At 33.9% G+C, this 26,338-nt stretch overlaps 1 long non-coding RNA gene across 1 annotated transcript; it reads left to right on the top strand.

Moving 5' to 3' along the window:
• Positions 1-5,394: 5,394 nt before the first annotated feature.
• Positions 5,395-7,730, top strand: LOC145957578 (uncharacterized). Its single transcript, XR_014433617.1, has 2 exons — positions 5,395-6,458; positions 7,481-7,730. It is a non-coding gene; the product is annotated as an uncharacterized LOC145957578 (long non-coding RNA).
• The last annotated feature ends 18,608 nt before the right edge of the window (positions 7,731-26,338 follow it).

Below are 26,338 nucleotides of genomic sequence, written 5' to 3'. Positions count from 1 at the left end.
ATTGGTTGAGTTACCTAGAAATTATATTTTATAGATTAGATTTGACCAAATTTCTAGCTAGATTTGTCACAAAAATGACGATAAGTTAGAGGATGGACCGCAACACCAATTATCCTTTTTTATCAAACTATTTACAAATATTTTGAGGCTTGTTTGACAAGGATTTTCATCTTAAAAGTTGCAATCTTTATTCGAATTTTGATGACAAAATTCCTAAAAGATAGGAAGAGTTATAAAGACCCTATTTTCACCGACTTGTGTGTTTTATTTATTTTATAAGAATTAAATTAAATTTTTATAATTAAAAATAGTATAATTTTATATAATAAATTGCATGATTTAAAAAAAGGAAAATTCATGGAAACACGAGTTTAACAGTTTTTCGATAAAATAAGAAATGATTTAAGTGGATAATATTCGTTTAAATAATTTAAGCTACTTAATTAAAATAATGTATTGCACCAGTTAATTAACTAATTTTATTGCATTTGTACTATGTTTATATAGAAACCTCAACAACAAAAAACTATAGTGTAATTATAACATAAAGTTAAAATATGTAGACTGCTATAAGAGATTTTGGTTTATCAGCATGGAGATCGATCCATAAGGAGAATGGACCTTAATTAGTGTTAGGCTGTCCAAAATTCAATGAAAAGGAGGTCTGAAAATTTCATATATATATATATGATCCCTTAAGCAACACACCGAACTATCCATTAGTTCATCTTAAGCATATAATATTATGAAAATTAAATTAACATTATTGGGAAGGGCCTGACTCCACTAGTGGAAAATCAGTTTTTTACGTCACTTCTTTATTGTCGAACATACCAAAAATTGACGTAAAAAAAATATAGTGGCATTTTTGTAATTTTTGTGAACTTGTTTACGTCGGACATAAGGGGGTCCAACGTAAAACGGTCCGTTAATCTTCCCGCGCGCGTTAGTATTTGAAAACAAGAGACATGTGAAACGTTGTGAGAGAAAGAAGAAGCTCAACCGCTTAGGTCGGATTTATTTTCTGTCACTCTTTACTTTCTTCTTTGGTTTCGATTTCGTCAAAAGTAACATACCAACACCAAAATTTCTTGCTTTTTTACTTTGTTTCTAAAGTCTAAACTCATGCATGATATATTTAGCTTTATGTTTATTTAGTTTCTTTCAATTTTGTGGTATGCTTTCAGCTATGATAATTCAGGATATAGAGCATCTACAGGTAAGGTATGTAACTCGCATGATTCTTAAGTTTGTAAGTTTGTTTCGTGCAGAGGATTTTGTTTTTGCATCTGGAACAGCCCGTTCTGCAATCAGAACGGTCCTTTCTACAAGCAGAACGACTCGTTCTACAAGCAGAACGACCCGTTTTCCAAACAGAACGGCCCGTTCTGCTTGCACTCGTTATTTTTTTTTTGTTTACAACTTTTTTACGTCGGCTCTTGAAAATATCCGACATAAATTTACGTCGGCCATCACAACCGACGTAAATTTACATCTCCCAGATTAACGTCAGACCTTTTCCTGATGTAAAAAGCTTAAAATAATCAACGTAAATTATCCCTTTTGTACTCATAGATCTAAAGGATCTTGGGGGAGTATTTTGCTTCAAAAATTAGATTTCATATTGCCGATTTCTATTTGTTAAGAAAATAATGCTTAATTTTGATAAATGAACGATTGTATTTTTAAAGTTTATCTTAATAAATTGATTATGAGAATATTAATTCCTTAAAATATATCAACCACCTCATTATCGATTTATCTCATATACTATTTTCTACCAAACCTTTAACAAAAATATCAATTTATCCATGGAAAATCGTGTAAGTTAATCATATTCCCATTGAAATGATAAAACAAGTGAAACGACAAGAATACATACCAAGAGTTTCCTGACCAGCCACCAATAACATTTTGTCTTATATATTTATAATTTGTTTCTTACATTTTAATTAAATAATATATTATTTTATATTTAATAATAAATATCAAAATAAATACTTAATAAAATTTAATCTAATATAATAAAATAACAGTTAAAATACTTTTTTATTCTTTTAATTTTATTTATTTTATTTTTAGTTCCTATATTTATTTTTTATTTTTTTAATCTCTATAAGTTATAGTTCAAAATAAATTTTTTAGTTTTTATATTTAAAGTTTTTTTTAATTATTTTAGGGGGTGTATTGAATTAGGATTTTAAAAGACTTTTTTAGTTAAAAAAATCCTGCAGATTTTAAAAGACTTTACAGGATTTTCATGACTTTTTAAGATTTTGTAGGATTCTGCAAGACTTTAAATCATGATTTTAATGGATTCTGCAAGACTTTTAAACCAGAATTTTAATAAATTTTACGAGACTTTGTGGATTTTGTAAAATTTTCATGAATTTTTGACATATGATAAGATTTCAAAAAAAATTTCATACATTCAAATTTAAAAAAGAGTCAAAGACAAAAATAATATATAAAAAAAAACAATGTCTAGATAAATAATAATAATAATAATTCTCCATAATATCATATCCTCTTAATAGCATTCACCTACATATACATAGCTATATTAGTCATCTAAGCATTAACATCTTCTCACTCTTGCTCCTGAGTTTGAATAATAAGCTCAAAAGTATGATCTTTATTAACAGGTAATGTTAAATATGAAGGATCAAATACATTGGTCATTATAAAAAATATGTAAAAATGGAAATATAGAAACATAAGATAATTTTATATATATAAAAAATCAGTATATTCGATACTGAGAAAATATTTAGATATATAAATTTTTTTATATAAATAGAAGTATTTAGATACAGAGAAAATATTTATATATGTATATATATATATATATATTAGTATTTTAGTTATATATTATATGATAATTTTTTAACAATGTTTATAAATGTAAATTATTCTAACAAATATTTTAACAATATTTCCTTTTTTTAAAATAAGTTAATGGAGGCATAAACTCTAAAAAATTAGATACTGTAATGTCTTATGTTAATTTTCTTTTTTTAAAATATAAAAAAAATCCTAATTTTATAATATAAAAATTTAAAAAAATTCATAGTAAAAAAAATAAAATAATTGTTGAGTCATAAAAAAAAGAGGGATAAGAGTAACAAACTCAAGGGAATGAGAGAGATCACAATTTTTATACTGAGAGGGTTTTTCCCTCAACAAAGATCCATTTTCATCTCATTCTACTCATAGAAACTCTAACTCAAATTCATCTTTTATATATATATATATATATATTAATATATTATAGAGATCATGATATCAATTTCATCTTTCACTTTTTCTTTTTCTTAATGTGCGTTATAAAAAAAATTATCACTTAAAAGTTAGAATTTCAAGCATTTTCTTGTGTTATATAAAAGAAAAAAATTTTAAACTAAATAGAATAAAATAAAACAAGTCAATTAAAGAGAACGAAGAGAAAAATAGAGCAAGTCAATGACACTGTCATTTACATATCGGAGTTTCACAAAATAGGGGAATGGAATGAGAACAATACTACAATATTATATATAAGCAATGAATAATAGTATAGTATTATTAACAAAGAAAAAATGGAGAAGACATAAGCATAGAAGAAAAAAAAGATAAAAAAATTCACTTGGAAATTCTTGAAGCACTTGAAAAGTCACTTCAAACAATCCTCCAAAATCTGATGGGTTTGGATGGGATTGTTTTATGAATTCGGTATTTATAGATAGCACTAGAAAGTCCTTCAAAATCCCTCTAACATAACAATCCTTTAAAATCCTTATATTTTTAAATACCAATGGATTGTTTTTAAGTTGTAAAAAATCTTAAATAAATACCAATAGATTTTAATGGACTCTTTAAAAAATCTTGAAAATCCAGATTGAATACCACTTGATTGTTTTTAAGTGGCATAAAATATTGATTGAATACCAACAGACTTTTTTACTAAAAAAAAAAAGTATTTTAAAATCCTATGAAATCCTAAACCAATACACCTCCCTTAGTTTCAATTATTAATTTTTTTTCACTACTAGAAAAATTAAAATTAGAGAGGGAACAAATCCGTCACTAATTTTGATAAAATCCGTCACAAATCAATTAGTGACGGAACTTGTGACGGAAATGATTCCGTCACAAAATTTGGCGTCACAAAATATTTAGTGACGGATTATTTTCTCCGTCACAATTAGTGACGGAATTAAGGCATCACAAACAATATAATTTCCGTCACTAATTTCTAATAATAAATGTTTAGAAATTAATAAAAATCCGTCGCAATTTGTGAGGGATTAAATCCGTCACAAACTGTGATGACTTTAATTAAGTAGAATCCGTCACAATTTGCGAGGGATTAAATCCCTCGCAATTTGTGAGGGATTAAATCCGTCACAAACTGTGATGACTTTAATTAAGTAGAATCCGTCACAATTTGCGACGCCAGAATGCCGTCACAATTTGGGACGGATTTTATCCGTCACTAACTGGGATGAATCCCTCACTAACTGTTGATGACTAAATTTGAGGAAACCATTGTTTTTAAGAGTCTGGTAATCGATTACCTATACATGTAATCGATTATTAGACAATGAAAATCATATGTTCGCAATTTACTTATTAAAAGGTTCTCTGGTAATCGATTACCCATTTCTTGTAATCGATTACCAGAAGATGAAAATTTCAAAATTTGATTTTTAAACCGTTGTAATCGATTACCAAGTATTGTAATCGATTACCAGAGCCTATTATTCTGGACTAAACAATAACATTTGTCTTCTGAAATTTAATAACAAGTAACTAAGTGTGCTATATAATCCTATCAGCTGCAAACAATCATTGAAAAATGTGTTTATAGTATGTTAATGGAACAATTATTGATTCAAGATCTTGCATATTTAATTTGTACAATTAATCAACTGTATATAATAACTCATTACTATTGTCCAACATATTATATTCATATGTTCTCATATAGTAAAACTCTAACAGTAATAATTATAAAAATTGAATGATAAAAAGGTTATAAATACCTTCAGTAAATCAGAAACCTTCTCAGCAATATATCTTTGTTCAATATTGACTCCCTCCTATGTTACTTCATCAACACATTACACCTAAAAGTAAAACTTAATAAATTCTAGGAACAATATATATAAATTATTGCAATCAAAACTACATGCCTGGGTGGGTTCAAAACTATATACGGAATAAATAATACATGCCTAGACTTTCTCTAGAAATTAAATGAATGTGAAACTAGATCCATTTGGATATAAGCTGCAGGGAACTTCAGGACACTTGACCTGGTTGAAAGACGATCAAGATACGTCTCACGATCAATGGGAAACCATTTGGGAAGCTGATCAATCATCCAGGATAATGCAAGCCATATTTCACATGTCACAGATATGAACCATAATCCAATTGCATCAGGAACTGGGTGGAAGATTCTGTACTCAAAGAAGAGTAATAGAAGGAGGAGCCGACCCACAACCATCATTCTGTAAGGACTCAGTTTGCCTGATGGTATTGCTACTTTCCTTGACAATGGCTGTCTAGCTTCATCTTTCCTGCATCATGCTATATCACACCATACAAAGCATTCATTAGTTAAGGATTTTCTGAGTTCAGAGAACATTGTTGTTAAAGCAGTATCACAAGGTTACTAAATTGGAAATGGTATCATGGTGCATACATGGCCTTTTCAGGATCAACTGAGGCATCAGTTTCAGGCCATAGATTGCCTTGGTGTATCTTCCAGTCATCTGTTTTCTCCTTGTCATTGAATTTTGCACCTGCTTCATGAAGACATAATGCTAATTATAAGAAGTGTCTTGCGTTCATTTTATTTCCCTTTCCTCTTAATTTATCCTCATAAGAAGTTCCATAATTTCAAATTACAAACTAAGGGGTAAAAGTGTAACACCCAAATCTTTATTATTATTATTTTTGTTAATGGCATTTTCGTAATTTTAATAAAGTTATAGGGATATTTTGGGTTTCGGAACGGGCCGTTCCAAAAGTGGAACGGGCCGTTCCAAATGTTGAAAATGTGAGGTTTTTGTAGTCCCAGAACGGGCCTGGAACGGGCCGTTCTGGTATGGAGAACGGGCCGTTCCGGATGGAGAACGAGCCGTTCTGCTGAGATTAAGAACGGGCCGTTCTGGTTTTAGAACGGGCCGTTCTGCTTTTTGGCCGTTCCGATTTTGGAACGGGCCGTTCCAGTTGAGAAATTTGCACAAATTCGAAGGATCCGGAACGGGCCGTTCCGAATTCAATACGGGCCGTTCCGGGTACACCAGTTTGCCTATAAATAGGGCAGGGGGGTGAAAATTTTTATACAGAGAAGAAGTGAAATCCTAGAGAGAGAAAGAGAAGAGAGAGAGAGAAAGAGAGAGAAAAGGAAAAGAAAGAGGGGATCCAGAGGAGGAGGTCCTGCCCAAGTTCCAACTCCGCCTATCCAGGTAAGGGGGGGAGTGAGAACCTCGCTCAGGGGTGTGGGGATAATTGTTGGGTAGTTGTTTGTCGGATTGGCCCCCAATCCCTTGCCGTTGTTCTGTCTGATTTTCTATTTACTCTATTTTGTTCCTTGTTGAGGATGCCGTTGTTCTGTTTGATTTTCTATTTACTTTACTTTGTTGTTTGTTGAAGGTGCCGTTGTTCTGTTTGATTTTCTATTTACTCTACTCTGTTTTTGTTAAAGGTGTCGTTGTTCTGTCCGATTTTCTATTTATTATACTTTGTTCTTTGTTGAAAGTAATAAATGAGTATGAAATTAATGATAATAATAAATGAGTTTTAATATGAACAAGAATGCTCTCTATGAATACCTATGCGGACCTTATGAGGAGTATTGATGACATGACCATGTGAAATATGGACAAATGACATGAGACCTAAGAATGGACTATTGAGACAAACTATGATTATGATACTATGACAAATAATGATATGATGTACTAAATGAAATTATGTAATAAGTTAAATGTTGAGTCCATGAGATTATGAATGTATGACATGCATCATATGCATATATTACTCCAGGTGTGCCGCTGAGGCCGCATACCCACGACTAACAAGGTGTACTTTATGGTCACCCACGATGTAACATGCTAACAAGGTGTACCTTATGGTCACCCACGACTAACAAGGTGTACCTTAGGGTCACCCACGATGTAACATGCTAACAAGGTGTACCTTAGGGTCACTAGTGATGTAACCAGGTGTACCTTAGGGTCACCAACGATGAATTGTGAATCTTCCGTATGGCGCCACATGCATGCATTTATGAGTTGAGTCCATGACATCATAAGCATGATAAATGAGTATATATATGTGATATTGACTATTTATGTATTGTTTACATGTGACTTATATATGTTGTGTGTGTGTGTGTGCTATCTAGCAGTTATTTCTGCACCTGAAACTGAGTGAGATGTTTCTCACTCCCTTGTTGTTTTTGTATATGTTTTAAATTGTGTTGCAGATGATCAGCATCATGAGGATGTTGGTGATGAGGCTTAAAGGCTTCAATTGGGCATGCTCTGATAGGATGTGACATCGGGGCATAGTTATTTTAGTTTAATATGTTATTGTTTTAATAACTTTAGTTTCTCTTCTTTGTAATTTCTAACGAAGAGATAACGTAGATAAAGTTTATAATTTAAGGAAAATGTATGTTAAGAATTGTAATTTGAACGTTCTTGATAAAAGACCAGAATGAATATCTTTATTTATATTTTATTACATGATTTGGAAAATATAAATTGATTCCTAACCAGGAGGCACTGCCACCTTTACTGGAGTTAATTTATATTTCCTTTATTATTATTTGTATATATATGATTTCTTGTTTTTCACTAAATTGTATTGAAAATCTTAACTTCTTTTCTTTTATAATTCTTTTACACTGTAGTTATGATTTATGAGTTACGAATGTGAATCTTCTACCTTGTGATATTTGAAATATTTGTCAACTATGAAAGATTTTATTTACCCAAAAAGAAGAAAAGAAATATTTTATTGTTACATTTGTTGTATATTAATAATGGGGTAGAGGGTGTCACATTTAGTGGTATCAGAGCTGGTCGATCTAATCGACCGTGTGTTATGAGTTTACTATGCTTACTTGATTTATTATGTTTATTTGGTACATGAATGATGGACTAAACTGATTGTTAAACTTGTTGGTATGCTAGTATGATGATTGATTATGTTTATTGATTGTATTATTTTCTTAGACTATGGCTGGTAGAAATGATCGTGCGATTGCCGATGCTCTTCAAGCATTAGCACAAGCTATGAATAATAACAATAGGACTGAAGTTACTCCTAACTGGTTGGAGCAATTTCAACGAAATCACCCACCTACCTTTAAAGGAGGATATGACCCAGATGCTGCTATGAATTGGCTAACAGAAATAGAGAAAATTTTCAATGTTATGGATTGTCCCATCGCTCAGAAGGTGAAGTTGGCCACATTCATGTTGACTGCTGATGCTCACTTTTGGTGGGAAGGAACACTTCGGAGGATGATTGATGGAGGGGTGCACTTGAATTGGGACAACTTCAAGAAGGTCTTTCTTGAGAAGTATTTCCCGGATGATGTGAGAAGTCGGAAAGAAATGGAATTCCTTGAGCTGAATCAAGGGAACGACACAGTGGCTGTGTATGCTGCCAAATTTGATGCTTTGGTTCGTTATTGCACACACTACCATGGTGAGGGTGGTGAAAGAGCTAAATGCATAAAATTTGTAAATGGTCTGCGTCCTGAAGTGAAAACTGCAATTAACTATCAGGAGATATATCACTTTCCCACTCTGGTCAATAAGTGCAGCATTTATGATCATGACAACCGTGCTCGTGCTGCTTTTTATAAAGGAGTTGGAGGTCCTATCCGTGCTGTGAGTTCTAGTACTTCGGGAAGGAGTAAGCCTTACTTCGCTTCTAATAGATTTCAAGGGAGTAAAGCTGCTGCTAATAAAAGTAAGTTGTTTACTAGAGGATCCACTGTTAGTGCTACTGGAAGTGTTGGAGGGTCTGTGTCCACTCCTTCAGGAAGATGTGGGAAGTGTGGACGTGTTGGTCATAATCAGTCTGAGTGTCTTGACAAGGAGATTACTTGCTTCAATTGCAGTGGCAAGGGTCACATCAGCACCCAATGTCCTGAACCACGAAGAACACGTGTTATTGGATCGGGTTCGCAAATTAAGCGTCCAAAGACTGTAGGGAGAGTATTTGCTCTTAGTGGTGCTGAAGCTTCTCGGTCAGAAAATTTGATACAAGGTACTTGTTTCATAGCTGAGACTCCTTTTGTTGTACTATTTGATTCTGGTGCAACTCATTCCTTTATTTCTGTCTTTTGTGTCCAAAAATTGAATTTGCCTGTGTCTTTGTTAGATTTTGATCTAGTTGTTGAAACCCCTACTAATGGTCCTGTGACTACATCCCTAGTGTGTTTGAAATGTCCTTTGACAGTTTCTGATAAGCAGTTTCTAGTTGACTTAATTTGTTTGCCTCTTAGTCAATTAGATGTAATTCTTGGCATGGATTGGTTATCTTCTCACCATGTCCTTTTAAACTGCTTTGAGAAATCTATTTCCTTTGGTGAATGTAAGAGTATGGAATTTCTTAGTGCTGCTGACATTGAAACTTGTTTAAAAGACAATGAAAGAGTGTACATGATCTTAGCTTCTTTAACACTTGAGACTGATAGTAAGCTAGATGAGATTCCCTTAGTGAGAGAATTTCCAGAAGTATTTCCTAAGGATGTGTCTAGTTTACCACCTGAGAGAGAGAGTGAGTTTAGCATAGACTTAGTACCAGGTACCCCACCTATATCTATAGCACCCTATAGGATGTCCCCAACAGAGTTAGTTGAGCTTAAGAAACAAATAGAGGAATTACAAGGAAAACAATTCATTAGGCCTAGTGTTTCGCCTTGGGGAGCGCCTGTTTTATTGGTTAAGAAGAAAGATGGGAGCATGAGGTTGTGCGTAGACTATAGGCAACTGAATAAAGTGACCATTAAGAATAAGTATCCTTTGCCTAGGATAGATGACCTTATGGATCAACTAGTTGGAGCTTGTGTGTTCAGTAAGATAGATTTAAGGTCAGGATACCATCAGATTAGAGTGAGAGCTGAGGATGTTCCTAAGACTGCCTTTAGAACCCGCTATGGGCACTATGAGTATTTAGTTATGCCTTTTGGTGTGACTAATGCACCTGGTGTTTTTATGGACTACATGAATAGGATCTTTCACCCTTACTTGGATAGATTTGTAGTGGTCTTCATAGATGATATCCTAGTGTATTCCAAGACTAGGGAAGAGCATGTTGAGCACCTTAGGATCGTTCTTCAAACCCTTAAGGAGAAACAGTTGTATGCTAAATTGTCAAAATGTGAATTTTGGTTGGATAGTGTGAACTTTCTAGGACATGTGATATCCAAGGGTGGAATAGCTGTAGATCCTGCTAAGGTAGAAGCTGTGTTAGAGTGGAGAACACCTAAATCAGTATTTGAGATTAGGAGTTTCCTAGGACTAGCTGGTTATTACAGAAGGTTCATAGAGAATTTCTCTAGGCTAGCTCTTCCTTTGACTAAGCTGACGAAGAAAGACCAACCTTTTGTGTGGGATTCTAGGTGTCAGGAGAGTTTTCAAGAGCTTAAGAGGAGATTAACTAGTGCTCCTGTGTTAGTGTTACCTGATCCTAGTAAGACTTTTGAGGTATTTTGTGATGCTTCTAAATTGGGTTTAGGAGGAGTACTTATGCAAGAGGGTAAGGTAGTAGCCTATGCTTCAAGACAACTTAAAATTCATGAGCAAAACTATCCTACCCATGACCTTGAGTTAGCTGCAATAGTTTTTGTGCTCAAGTTGTGGAGACATTACTTGTTTGGGTATAGATTTGAGGTTTTTAGTGACCATAAAAGCCTTAAGTACTTGTTTGACCAAAAGGAATTGAATATGAGGCAGAGGAGATGGTTAGAGTTTCTTAAGGATTATGACTTTCAATTAAATTATCACCCTGGCAAGGCTAATGTTGTAGCTGATGCTTTGAGTAGAAAATCTTTGAGAATGTCTTCCTTGATGATTAGGGAAATGCAAATGATTGAGGAGTTTAGGGATATGAGCTTAGGGTGTGAGTTGACCCCTAAGAGTATTAAGTTGGGAGCTTTAAGAGTGACTAATAACTTGATAGATGAGATTAGAGAAGGTCAGAAGATGGATCCTTTCTTATTGAGTCGGGTAGAGAAGTTGAATCAAGGTGTGAAAAGTGAGTTTAGAATTGGAGTGGATGGAGTTTTAAGATTTAAGGATAGGTTGTGCATTCCTAGTGTGCCAGAACTTAAGAGAGCAATCCTGGAAGAAGGTCATAAGAGTATCCTTAGTATCCATCCAGGAGCCACTAAGATGTACCAAGACCTTAAGAAGATGTTTTGGTGGCCTAAGATGAAGAGGGAAGTGGAGGAATTTGTGTATGCTTGCTTAGTATGTCAGAAAGCTAAGGTAGAACACCAAAAACCTTCAGGTTTGATGCAACCTTTAGATGTGCCTGTGTGGAAGTGGGATAGCATCTCTATGGATTTTGTAGTTGGGTTACCTAAGACTGTGAAGAACTTGGATGCTATATGGGTCATTGTGGATAGATTGACTAAGTCTGCCCATTTTATTCCCATTAATATTAGGTACTCTTTGGAGAGGTTAACCAAGTTGTACATCAGTGAGATCGTGAGGTTGCATGGAGTTCCTACTAGTATTGTGTCTGATAGAGATCCTAGGTTCACCTCTAGATTTTGGGAGAGTTTGCATAAGGCTTTAGGCACTAAGCTTAGATTGAGTTCAGCTTACCATCCCCAAACAGATGGCCAAACTGAGAGAACCATACAATCTTTGGAAGACTTGTTGAGGGCTTGCATCTTAGAACGTGGGGGTAGTTGGGATAGTTTCCTACCTTTGATAGAATTTACCTACAATAATAGCTACCATTCTAGTATTGGGATGGCACCATATGAGGCTCTGTATGGTAGGAGATGTAGAACACCTTTATGTTGGGTAGAACCTGGAGAGAATGTCATGTTAGGACCTGAGATAGTTCAACAAACTACTGAACAGGTTAAGATGATCCAAGAGAAGATGAGAGCAACTCAGAGTAGGCAAAAGAGTTATAATGACAAGAGGAGAAAAGACCTTAAGTTTAAAGAAGGTGATCATGTATTCCTTAAAGTCACTCCTTGGACAGGAGTAGGCAGAGCACTGAAATCCCGTAAGCTTACTCCACGTTTCATTGGTCCTTATCAAATTCTTAAAAGAATCGGTGAAGTGGCCTATCAAATTGCTTTGCCTCCATCTCTTTCAAATCTCCATAGTGTCTTTCATGTTTCCCAACTCAGAAAGTATGTCCATGATCCTTCCCATATCATTGAGTCTGACAACATTCAGTTGAAGGATAATCTTACTTATGAAACGGTTCCTCTAAGGATTGATGACACGAGAGTGAAACAACTAAGAGGAAAGGAAATCCCTTTGGTTAAGGTCGTTTGGGGAGGAAATATTGAAGAAAGTGCTACATGGGAATTAGAAAGCAAGATGCGAGAAGCTCATCCATTTCTGTTTTCAGGTAAATTTCGGGGACGAAATTTCTAAAAGGAGGGGAGAATTGTAACACCCAAATCTTTATTATTATTATTTTTGTTAATGGCATTTTCGTAATTTTAATAAAGTTATAGGGATATTTTGGGTTTCGGAACGGGCCGTTCCAAAAGTGGAACGGGCCGTTCCAAATGTTGAAAATGTGAGGTTTTTGTAGTCCCAGAACGGGCCTGGAACGGGCCGTTCTGGTATGGAGAACGGGCCGTTCCGGATGGAGAACGAGCCGTTCTGCTGAGATTAAGAACGGGCCGTTCTGGTTTTAGAACGGGCCGTTCTGCTTTTTGGGAACGGGCCGTTCCGATTTTGGAACGGGCCGTTCCAGTTGAGAAATTTGCACAAATTCGAAGGATCCGGAACGGGCCGTTCCGAATTCAATACGGGCCGTTCCGGGTACACCAGTTTGCCTATAAATAGGGCAGGGGGGGTGAAAATTTTTATACAGAGAAGAAGTGAAATCCTAGAGAGAGAAAGAGAAGAGAGAGAGAGAAAGAGAGAGAAAAGGAAAAGAAAGAGGGGATCCAGAGGAGGAGGTCCTGCCCAAGTTCCAACTCCGCCTATCCAGGTAAGGGGGGGAGTGAGAACCTCGCTCAGGGGTGTGGGGATAATTGTTGGGTAGTTGTTTGTCGGATTGGCCCCCAATCCCTTGCCGTTGTTCTGTCTGATTTTCTATTTACTCTATTTTGTTCCTTGTTGAGGATGCCGTTGTTCTGTTTGATTTTCTATTTACTTTACTTTGTTGTTTGTTGAAGGTGCCGTTGTTCTGTTTGATTTTCTATTTACTCTACTCTGTTTTTGTTAAAGGTGCCGTTGTTCTGTCCGATTTTCTATTTATTATACTTTGTTCTTTGTTGAAAGTAATAAATGAGTATGAAATTAATGATAATAATAAATGAGTTTTAATATGAACAAGAATGCTCTCTATGAATACCTATGCGGACCTTATGAGGAGTATTGATGACATGACCATGTGAAATATGGACAAATGACATGAGACCTAAGAATGGACTATTGAGACAAACTATGATTATGATACTATGACAAATAATGATATGATGTACTAAATGAAATTATGTAATAAGTTAAATGTTGAGTCCATGAGATTATGAATGTATGACATGCATCATATGCATATATTACTCCAGGTGTGCCGCTGAGGCCGCATACCCACGACTAACAAGGTGTACTTTATGGTCACCCACGATGTAACATGCTAACAAGGTGTACCTTATGGTCACCCACGACTAACAAGGTGTACCTTAGGGTCACCCACGATGTAACATGCTAACAAGGTGTACCTTAGGGTCACCAGTGATGTAACCAGGTGTACCTTAGGGTCACCAACGATGAATTGTGAATCTTCCGTATGGCGCCACATGCATGCATTTATGAGTTGAGTCCATGACATCATAAGCATGATAAATGAGTATATATATGTGATATTGACTATTTATGTATTGTTTACATGTGACTTATATATGTTGTGTGTGTGTGTGTGCTATCTAGCAGTTATTTCTGCACCTGAAACTGAGTGAGATGTTTCTCACTCCCTTGTTGTTTTTGTATATGTTTTAAATTGTGTTGCAGATGATCAGCATCATGAGGATGTTGGTGATGAGGCTTAAAGGCTTCAATTGGGCATGCTCTGATAGGATGTGACATCGGGGCATAGTTATTTTAGTTTAATATGTTATTGTTTTAATAACTTTAGTTTCTCTTCTTTGTAATTTCTAACGAAGAGATAACGTAGATAAAGTTTATAATTTAAGGAAAATGTATGTTAAGAATTGTAATTTGAACGTTCTTGATAAAAGACCAGAATGAATATCTTTATTTATATTTTATTACATGATTTGGAAAATATAAATTGATTCCTAACCAGGAGGCACTGCCACCTTTACTGGAGTTAATTTATATTTCCTTTATTATTATTTGTATATATATGATTTCTTGTTTTTCACTAAATTGTATTGAAAATCTTAACTTCTTTTCTTTTATAATTCTTTTACACTGTAGTTATGATTTATGAGTTACGAATGTGAATCTTCTACCTTGTGATATTTGAAATATTTGTCAACTATGAAAGATTTTATTTACCCAAAAAGAAGAAAAGAAATATTTTATTGTTACATTTGTTGTATATTAATAATGGGGTAGAGGGTGTCACAAAAAGAGTTAAAGGTGATTTTGAAAGACAGTGTATCATATCAGTCAATTATGTGATTTAAGTTTAAAAGCTTTAGCTAAAAAAAATCACAATATACCCCACTAGATCCTGATCCATTTAAAGGAAGAAAGACCAGAACATACCATGTTCTCCCACACAGTGAGAAGATATGGGCAACTCCCCATTCACCTACATATTGCATAAAAATAATATAAGCAACTCTAGAAAGGAATAGTTCAGCCAAACAATATAATTAATGACCACTCAATTTTATTTTTGACAGATTTGGAAATAGTGACTAATATTGACACAATGTTCATGGTCCTAATTTTTTGGCCTTAGGCTTAAACTCAAACCAACTTGACCTTTATCATTCCTGAATTTTTAAAATCTTTGGATAATGAAAGTTTAACACATGCAAGAGAAAAAAAAAATACATGTGCAATCTAGTAGATGGAAAAGCTTTTTTACCTCCCATTGATCAACCATTACAAAATCTGAACTTTTGCAGGCTAAATGACACAATCGTATTCGATGTTCAGCAGATATTAGGCTATACATAAACATACAAGCAAAATACAATTAGACCGACATGTGGCAGTGAAACTAATAGCAAAACACTTGATTAAACCCTAGACTAATTGAAAATAGGGGGATACCCATTTGCGCCAGTTCCTATTCTTATCAAAACAATGCTTCCTTGGATAATGCTTCCTTGACCTTAGTTGTTGCAGGCTTCTCCATTCCCAAACCCACTCCGTCGCGGCCCAAATCAACGCCAACTCCGCCACGCCGCGCGCCGTAGTGGCCCAGGTCAAGTCCCTCTTCGACTCAGCCCAACGCGCCTTCGACTCGCCGCTCCACATCCTCGTCAACTCTGCCGGCATCAACGACGGCGCCTACCCCTCCGTTGCCGACACCACCGTCGAGTCCTTCGACCGCATCTTCGCGGTGAACGCGCGAGGCGATTCGCCTGCGCGAGGGAGGCGGCCAACTGCTTGAAGCACGGCGGCGGGGGGCGGATCAACCTGCTGATGACGTCGCTGTTGGCAGCGCTGAAGCCTGGGTACGGCGCGTACACGGCGTCGAAGGCGGCGGTGGAGGCAATGGCGAAGACCCATCGCGACGGAGCTGTTCTTCGAGGGGGGATTTTCCGCTTTCTTCGAGGGTGTGGGGAGAGGTGGGGAAGGGTTGGGAGACGAGGAAGGGTGTTCGCGGGGAAATGTAGACAAAATTGGAGGGATTTGGTGAAAATAAATTGGGGGGAAAATGGTGAAATTTTTTTGAGTAAAATTGGAGGAAGGGCGCGTGGGGAGACAGAGAGGGTTGAGGCAGAAGGAGTGGGAATTGTTAAATTTCGGAGGGAACAATGAAATACCTAAATTTTTTGTTTTAATTGTTGAATTGTTGAGCTAGTTGGGTTGGGCTTGGTCTCTAATAATAGGTTTAGGAGCCCAAAAGTGGAAAAAACCCATAAGCCCAATAATTCATGACAACTTTATTCACTTAATATTAAATCAAAATATTGTAAAAATTATAACTCAAATTCAATTTTAAAATTAGCCTAATTTTGAATTTTGAAATTTATATAATTTTTATGGTTTTTTACTAATCTACGTGTAGGAACGTGGTCGAAAAAAGAATACTAGAAACTGCCCCCCTTTTTTTTATTAATAGATAAGAATTGAACTCCGGTGGTTCAAATTATCTTCTATTTACTCAAATTATACTTTAACACACTTGTATTTAATAAACATGATTTCGTACACAAGTGAATTACAAATCATATATTATACAGCAACATACTCTCTAACACAATTTTTTTAGTGTAATTATTTTTATTTAATAGAATTTATTAAAAACTACAAAAATAAAGAAAGATAATCATTACATAGGATATAAAAGTCACTAAATTTTATGTTTTCTAAATATGTTTTAAAAATATATTAAAAAATGTGTTATTAGTGTAAATACACTTATGAATAGAATACGTTCAGAAGAGATATGTCAAATTAACAAAAATGAAAATACACGTATGAATAGAATATGCTAAATTAAATATTCTAATTCTTTTATAATAAATTAAAATGAAAATATAATAAAATATGTTAACTGATATTTAAATAAAATACATTAAAATATTATAATCAAAATAAATTTAATATTAAAACAAAATATTATATAAAATCATTTTAATATTATTGTGATATAGAATGTCATTTTTGAAATTTATTTAATTAGTTACTTTTTATATTTTTATTTTACTTTCAATCAAAATTTAATTATAATAATTTTTCTTTATTTTTAAAATAAAATAACATCCTATAAGTATTTAAATAATTATACAAATACAAAGATTTATTAAATTTTAAACACTTATAATATTATAAGATCTTATCATACTAAAGTAAATGCTATAAAACACGGGTTTGTGGAGTAGTTTTATATTGTTATAAATTTGTTTAAATGATTTTGTAATATAGTTTTGTTGAAATGATTTTGTAATTTTAAGGGAAACATTTTCAATCCATGAAATTATAATGAGTGTGCATGCTTTCTAAATTATCACTTGAGAGTGCAAACGAGAAGTTAGAGTTATTTGAGCCTAATTTGATGGTGTTTCATTCTATCGTTGACTGTGGATAGTTATTACAATGTCAATTAATTCATATGTTATTTCCCTTCCTTTTTCTTTGTGATACATTTGAATATATAGTTCTAATATTTATTCATTTAAATCAATTCTAACTCATATTTTTCACAATATTAGGATACTTGAAAACACAAGATCGAGTAATACCTGTCATATTAATAACTTTCATGCAAAATAAAATATCTCCATTTTTTAGGTTATGCTTATTTCTTTCACAAATCTAAATTAGATTATTTTATATGTTTGCTTTTAAGCATAAAAATTAAGAAATTAATGCATATTATTTTATTAACAAAAAATAAGAAATTTTTAATTTTTAACTAAAAATATAAATTTTAAAATTAAAAATTATGAAATTAGAAAGATATTTTTCAATAAATAACTAAATTAGTTAATTATTATTTATTTTATATTTGTGGACATTATCTTTTTATAGTTATTTTAACGACTTTTATAGCATGTTTTAAAGGTTTTTAATAATTATTACTATCGTAATAATGAATATTTATGAAAATTAATTTTTGTAATATTTTGCTTTTTAAGTAGCCCAGAACGGGCCGTTCTCAAACTGGAATGGGCTGTTCTAGACTACTAAAATAGCCTATTAAAATTAAAGCGGAACGGCCCGTTCTAACACATAAATTTATGAACAATAAGCAAATACAGAACGGCCCGTTCCCAAATTGGAACGGGTCGTTCTAAAATACTAAAATAGCCTATTAAAACTAAATCGGAACGGGCCGTTCCATACGTGGCTGTTCTACCTTAAAATTTGATACCAGAACGCGCCGTTCTGGTTTCAGAACGGGCCGTTCTGGTTTCAGAACGGGCCGTTCTGGTTTCAGAACGGACCGTTCTGGTTTCAGAACGGACCATACATGCTTCTTTTTGTTGTTTTTCTTATATTTAAATATAAATGTATAATTTTAATATCTCTATGGTTCCTATGAGAAACCTAAGAGTATGTTTGGATGAGGAATTTTAATGGGGTAATTCATTTGTTTGAAGAATTTTAAATTTTTGAGGTGAAATACTTTGTTTGGATGGAGAATTTACAAAGAATTTGAATTCCAAGCATTTGTGAAATTCTTGGAAATAATAGAATTTCAAATTCTCCCAAAAATGTAAGAATTTGAAATTCCTCATATTTTTTTCTTATTTCACTTATATATTTTATCTTATATCTTCATATTTTTAATTATTGAATATTCAAAAATACTTTAAAAATTATTAAATATTATCTAAATTAATTTTTAAAATTATTAAATATTTAAAAATTGGTTAACATTTTTTTTTAAAATTTTATTTAAAAATCTCAACATATAAATATATTTTTAAAAGCAATTTTATCATGATAGAATCAAATTATCATATCCAAATTAACAATTTAAAATTTAAAACAAATTGAATTGACTTATCCAAACAAAATATTTTAACAATGATAGAAATTGAAATCAAAGTAATTCAAATACCAAGAATTTCAAATTCTTTGAATTTGTAAAATTACTCATCCAAACACACCATAAGGGAATGCAATTGTAAGAGACAATTATATGAGTAAGATGTTTATTGTATGGATTAGAGTACTCTGTGGGTTCTTAAGAGAACCCTGAGAGAAACAGATAAACTATGCAAGTTTATATTTTACTTTTTGATTGTTCTGTTGTATTCCTTGTTGCATGAGATGTATGAATATCTATTTAATTCCACAAATACATGAGTTTTGATTTGAATTAAACATGTTTGGTATTTCAATTATGAAAAAGATTATGTTATTCAATTTTTGTTATTTGTGTTATGGTATGTGGAGTAGAGGGTGTCACACAAATGATATATATTTATTATTAATAAATACATAAAATATATATATATATATATATATATATATTATATTTTTATAATATTATTCATAAATTAATATCAATAATATTATTAGTATATTTATACATAAACTAATAATTTGATAAATATAACATATTATATATTAATATACTTTTACAAAAATATAAATATACATATCTTATCTACTATATTTGTATTTTTGTAAAAGTATATTAATATATACTAAGTTATATTTATCAAATTTTCAATTTATCTATAAATATACTAAAAATATTATTGATATTAATTTATTAGCAATATTAAATTATTAATAATATATAAATTTTATTTATTTAGTAATAATAAATATATATCATTTGTTACATTAATAAAAATTATAGTATATGTTAACTTAAATAAGCAAATAATTGTATAATTTTAAATTATTATATATATATATATATTAAAATTTTAAAATTATTATATTTTTAATGGGAGATATTCAAATTGCACAATTATGATTTTTTAGGGTCTAAAATTGTTCAATTAAAAATTAAAGGACTAAAATTGCACAAATACAATTCTTTAGGGACTAAAATTATCCGATTAAAATCTTAGGGATCAAAATTGCACAATTACAATACTTTAGGGATCAAAAATGTAATTAAGCCAAAATTAAATTAATATTCTTTTTTTTTATTTCACAAGTTCTTTTTTAAATATTTTTAATGAATGTCTTAGTTTCTTATGTTCAAAATTAACAATTTTTTATTTAAATTAAATGAATTTCATAATTTTTTCAGTCCTTTAACATATTTTGTTTAATTATGCATAATTCTTAAATATAAAAGTTTCATAAATAAAATTTAATATTTTGAGAGGGAACAATTGTCACAAATTTTTTCACAAAATATTTTAACCTATTTGTGACGGAATTTTGAGAGGGAATAATCCGTCACTAAATTTTTTCATTTTAGTGACGAAATTTGTGACGGATTTTTTAGAGACGAAGTTCATTCCGTCACAAAATCCGTCATAAACATTTTTTTTTATTTAGTGATGAAATTTGTGACGGTTTTTTAGAGACGAAAATTTTTCCGTCACAAAATCTGTCACAAAAGTCAATAAATTCTTGTCCGTCACAAAACTTAAAATTCCCTCACAAAATGCGTCACTATTAGCGATGCTATTTTTTCCGTCACAAAATTCGTCACAAATATTAATTTTTCTAGTAGTGTTTGTAATGTTTCTTTTGTATTGATGTGAGTCACTTTATAAAGGAATTGATTCAAATTTATGTGTCTTTTAGAATTTATTTTGCTGAATTACTCTAAATTAGTCTCTCAACGTTTCATATCTCTTTTGTACTCTTACTTGTGATGTTTATTGTTGAGACACTTTTTTATCTTCACAAAATTGAAAAACTCTACCAAATTAACACAAAACAAACAATGCTAAAAAAAATAATGATAGTGACTAAAAAGATTTATTAAAAAAAAAACGTGCAAGTATAATGACTAAAATGATTTATCTTAAACTATAGAGACTAAACATGATTGTATAAGATAAGTATAAGGACTAAAAATATTTATTTTAAATCTATAGGGGCTAAACGATAAAATAAGTAAAATTATAGGACAAAAAAATTTTAACTGCAAATAATTAATTACAAAATAATTTTTTTGTCACAAAATGTTTATATTAGAGCAAGGTACGACCTCATGCACGGTAGAGTCAGCTACCAACCTCTAGAGGATTTTTAATTGGATTACAGATCACATGTCTCATTCTTAATGTAAGTTTGTATGAAAGGATATAAAATGCGAGAAAAGTTGGATTCAATCATAGATTCTAATAGGGTGAGGCAAGTGAAGTGAAAGATGAACTTCCTTTTCCTTACTCCAAAGCTAAGATCTCCTCCTTGAGATTGAAATTTTAGACGGGAGAATCCAAAAGATGTGACTTGTAGATGCACTTACACTAGAGATGGAAGCACCTAAACAAGAATAACAAAGAATTACTCATGGTGAAGCTTAGAAGCTCTCGGATTCCCTAAATCTAAACAAGGAATTTTGGTGAAACCAAAAACTTATGAGCATAATTAAAATAGAAACTAAAACCAAAAACTAGATGATTCTATAATGTGTTATATGGACAACTCTTATTTATAATTAAAATTAAGATAATCTTACAAGTATGTTCTTGTATATTAGACAACATGATTATGCTTCAAAAACATGAGTTTGTATCTTTTAATTTTGGAGTGTGCATGACTCATGTACGATTATGCTTCCAATCATAGGTGTGGATGTTTCAGCTCAAGAGATGTATTAATCAAGCATGATCATACTTTAGGTGAGTGTTGTAACCGGAATCACGAAAGGATGACGGTAAAAAAAAATTTTAATGGAGTCGCCACCAATATTTTATTTTAAGGGAAAAACATTGAAAAATCCTTTAAAAGCTAATCTTTAAAATTAAAGTTGGGTTCGGGAGTCAATTACGTGTAGCGAAAGTATTAGCACCCTACAACGCCTGTAAATACAATACCTTTTGTGTTGGCCAGCCGAGTTGCCGACTTGTCCCTCAACAATCTATTGACTCGGTCAAAGGTTTACCAGCCTGACCAAGCAGTAAACTCATTATTGCCGAGTTCCTCAGCTCGGCTATCAAACATGGACATTAGAATACCACATCGGTCCAAAGAGGCCAAGTCATCAAATAGATAAAAATACAATCTTGTCACCGTGCCGCAATCACAAGGTAAAACCCTAACAATGCCAATGTGTCGGTAGACAGTAAAAACCCTAATATTACCAAGGTACGTCTACATAACCGTCACCCCCCATTAACACGCCACCCGCGCGTCTCGGGGAGCGAGGTGACACTTATGACACATGGCATCTTGATAGACAGGCGTACGCGAAAGGTCACTGCCCCTTGGCAAGCTCAGACTTAACTCCTCGACCTACGGTCTTCGGAGCTTACTCCCCCAAACTTAGAACCTTGCTTGTCCTCAAGCAAAAGGTAATTAATCTAGCAGATAACAAACAATGCAAGTGAGTCAATTTCTACATCCTAGTTCACTTGTATCTTCTTTTCGCAAGCATGAACCTCAGATGAATTTCCAATCACAATTATTGCAATAGAACATGACAAGGTGCAAACAAAGGTTTCAAAAGAGATCAAAGAGTTGAGAAGAGTAATGACTATCTGTGTATGCATCCTCACTAGGAAAATGTTTCTCTCTATGCACACTAGTGTATCAGGGTGAGTGTTTCTCTCTAGTCTACTACTCACGCCACATAATTCAACTTTGCTCTTCGTTTCCAAATGAAACCAGTGGTAAAACAAATGCAGACACTTATCACAAGGTCTTTATTAGGGCAATCTGGGTCAAGCAGGGTCAAGCGGTAGCAGTTTTATGGTTTTTCAAGGATTGAAGGTGCTATAGCTTAAGAGAGCAAATAAGATTTTTCAATGATGTCCCTCTCCATACCCCATTACAACAATTAAGCACATGCCCCTAACCGGATCCAAGCCATTAGCCTTTATGAGATGCATATTTACATTTTTGCATCTTAATATTTTTGTTTTTGTTTTGCTTTGTTTTTCTCTTTTTTTTTTTTTTTTTATTTATTTATTTTGTTTTGTAATGGCTGACCACATACTTTCTTCTTCCCAAAATTTCCCATTCTTCAACTCCCCCAAACTTATTTGATGTCTTCAGTTTGCTCTCTTAACCAAAGCAAGGGTTATGGTTAATTTTTCATGGTTTGGGACAAGTGGAAGGTATGGTGTTTAGGCTTAGGAAGGTATGGGTCAAGTGGAAAATGGATATGGCTTTTTGGCTTAGATGGTTAACAAAATATGGAAGTGTGAATGCCTTGATCATATAAGTGCATAACATAAGCAAACCACCAGGGAAACTCAAGCAAAGTCTATCATGCAACCTAAGCGTAGTTCACTCATCAGTGTTTAGGCTCAAACCTCACCCGGCTATGCATCCACAAACTATCAAGCTCAGCTCAGTTCTATGATCAACATTGAAACCCGTATGCAACTAGTCATGAACTAAAGATCTAATGTGACTTGAAAATGTCTAAGGTACACACACCATAAACATCAAGCAAACTATAATCCAGAATCGACCACAAGCAAAACAAGTATCAACAAGATTAAAAACCATGCTAAGGCAGACTATTCACAAAAAGAACCAACAGAGTAATCACCAAAAGAGATAGATATAAAAATAGTTAAAATACTGAAAATAAAAGACAGAAAAATAAATTGCAAGAAACAAAGGCAAACTAAGGTGAGCTCCATCTGCTTCCATCTATGGGGTCTGGTCATCATCATCTTTAGGGGCTGCTCCACCATCAACGGCTCCGTCTGCATCAGCAGCTCCACTCCCCCAAACTTAGGAGCCTGGTCCCCAGGCCAACCAGTATATGCCTGAAAGTCCTAGAAACCAAGAGTGGTCGCGGAGTATAAGCATGAAAAAGAATGGTGAGCACAAAAATGTATACATAGTGATGACCAAGCGACTATAACACAATGGAGAATATCCTTAGACCAAAATTAAGCACAAAATGCATGTACATAGAAATGGACTAAGACAATGCAACACAAACAGAATACAAAGAAACATGAATGAAAAATAGTTAAATACAAGGTATCAGGAATGCTTTTGCGCCGGGCGCAAAACAGATGCGCCGGGCTTCATATCAGTAAAACTCAACGAGGTCCAAAATCTGATATCGCGCCGGGCATGCATTAAACGCGCCCGGCGTGGTGGTTCCAGAGACCAAAAATTGAGTACTAGGCCGGGCGCAAAAGAGTCACGCCCGGCGCGTAGTCACTTTAAAAGGTCAATTTGCCCAGGTTTTAAATTAGGATCAGGCCTTATTTCCACCTAGACACAGAATTGCCTCATTCCTCACATTCCAAACAAAATGTACCCTATATTTACCCATTCAAACATGATTCTAACAACTAACACATAACACAAACAACATATACCACAAAACATATAACACAAAACACAACACATAATACAAAACAACACTTATAACACAGAACAACATGCAACAAAAATCTAAAACACAGTTCAGATCTCTGGGTTGCCTCCCAGGAAGCGCTTGTTTACTGTCCCGAGCCTGACGGTGACCAACTTGAAGTGCTCTACTCTCCTTCTCCTCCTGTTGCTCTTGTTCCTCCTTGCTTTGTGCTCAATCTCATGATTGCTCAATAATTGCTCAGAGGGATTGGTCAATCTTGTTCATAGTACCTAGCATACAAGAGAAAGTAGAGGACTAGAGCGCCCAGGTCAGCTTCAACAATTCATTGCTACCATAAAATGAAAATAAAAGTTAAAGAATAAGTCACAAATAACTATAAATACTAAATCGCCATTCTAATCCCCGGCAACGGCGCCAAAAACTTGTTGAGATTTCCGTTGAAACACTTTTGTTAATATTTGTAAATTCGTTTAATTCTATCAACGGTCTCAAACACGGCAAGTATACCGGCCGTTCAAGTAGTAAAAATATCGTATCCACAGGGATTAGAAGGTAAAATAAGCATTTATTGACTATTCGTGACTAAAGAATAATTCCAATTTATAGTTTGTCATGTAAATGTGAGATGAAGAGCATGACTATTGGAATGTTAAAACTATAAAAAGATTAGTTTTAGAATGGGAAAGAGTAGAAATGGGATAATGGTATTGTGAGGCTGTGGGGGTCAGATTTCACCGAACGTAACACTAATGTATCCTTAATCTCTTGTTAAATTCATTGCTTAGTCAACCCAATAGTTTACTCAAACCTAATCCCTTAGAGAAAGAGCCTAGGTGCGGATATTGAATATCAATCCCTTGAGTACCCAATACCTACACCCGCATTACGGGCTAGGGTTTAAGACTACTAATGGGTCAAGCTCTATCCCTAGATACAATCTCCACTAGGCATATGTTCCAGAACTAATTTCAAAGGTATTTCCCAATACTCAATGGAACCTTAAATCATGCAAAGGGTGATCAATCCAAAGCAAGCATTAAGCAAAGAAACAAACACAACAATGAATGAAACAAAAAATATATATATCATTGAAAACGTAAGGATTACAATAGAGTATGTTGGCTACATCTAACCCCACAAAATGGGTGAAACCACTCAACAAAGAGGGCAAATACAAAATAGAGATGGAAGAGGAAGTGAAGAACCGAAGGAAAGATCCGCACACGGACGATCCCAAGCCCTGGGAATCCCTTCCGCAGCTCCTGGAGGCGCCCAATGTGAGAATGGGGGTTTCTCCCCCGAAAATGGCTTCAAATACGAGCTTGGGGAGTCAGATTAGGGTTTCGCGCCCGGCTCATAAGTCTTCGCGCCCGGCGCGGGGCCTTCCAGATACTCTCTGCCTTAGGACAAGCCCGGCGCAATTCACATTACGCCCGGCGCAATGGCTCCCAGAGGTGAGATACTCTGTTTTGCTCGCCTGGCGCGGATCACCTTGCGCCCGGCGCAGAACCTCTTCTCTGCTCCTTAGCTTCTTAGGTTTCCAATCCTAAGAGTCTTCAACTTTCCACTCTTCCTCAATACCTGCACAAAAATGAGGTGGATTAAGGTATTGTTAGATGAATTTGGGTTAGTTATATCTGCACACAAAATGAACCAAAAAGAGAACAATTATATTGCAATGGTTCAAAGGATTGTCGCCACCGGCCCGAAACGGGCTTTCGGCATTCGCGAAGGATGGTTGGACTCTTTTATTTGTTTAAAAATATGGATTGCTAGAATGACTTATTCTCAAACTGAGACCTCGTCAAACGAGCAATTTTATTAAAAGGCTCACCAATCCATGTTAATCCCAAGCGGGACCCTCCATAGATTAGCGGTTTTCATAAAAAGGAAGGGTTCATGGAGTCGCCACCAATGTTTTACTCAAAACATTGGAAAAAGGGATAAGGCAATTGATTTTATAAATCAACTTCGGCCATTACAACCAGAGTTGGGTAAGGGAGTCGGTTACGCGTGGGGAAGGTGTTAGCAC

Source organism: Cajanus cajan, chromosome 4, assembly GCF_000230855.2.
Source record: "Cajanus cajan strain Asha chromosome 4, NIPB_CcT2T_4, whole genome shotgun sequence".
Taxonomy (NCBI): Eukaryota; Viridiplantae; Streptophyta; class Magnoliopsida; order Fabales; family Fabaceae; genus Cajanus; species Cajanus cajan.
Note: the sequence above shows the minus strand (reverse complement) of the source record. Positions and strands in the feature narration are given on the sequence as shown.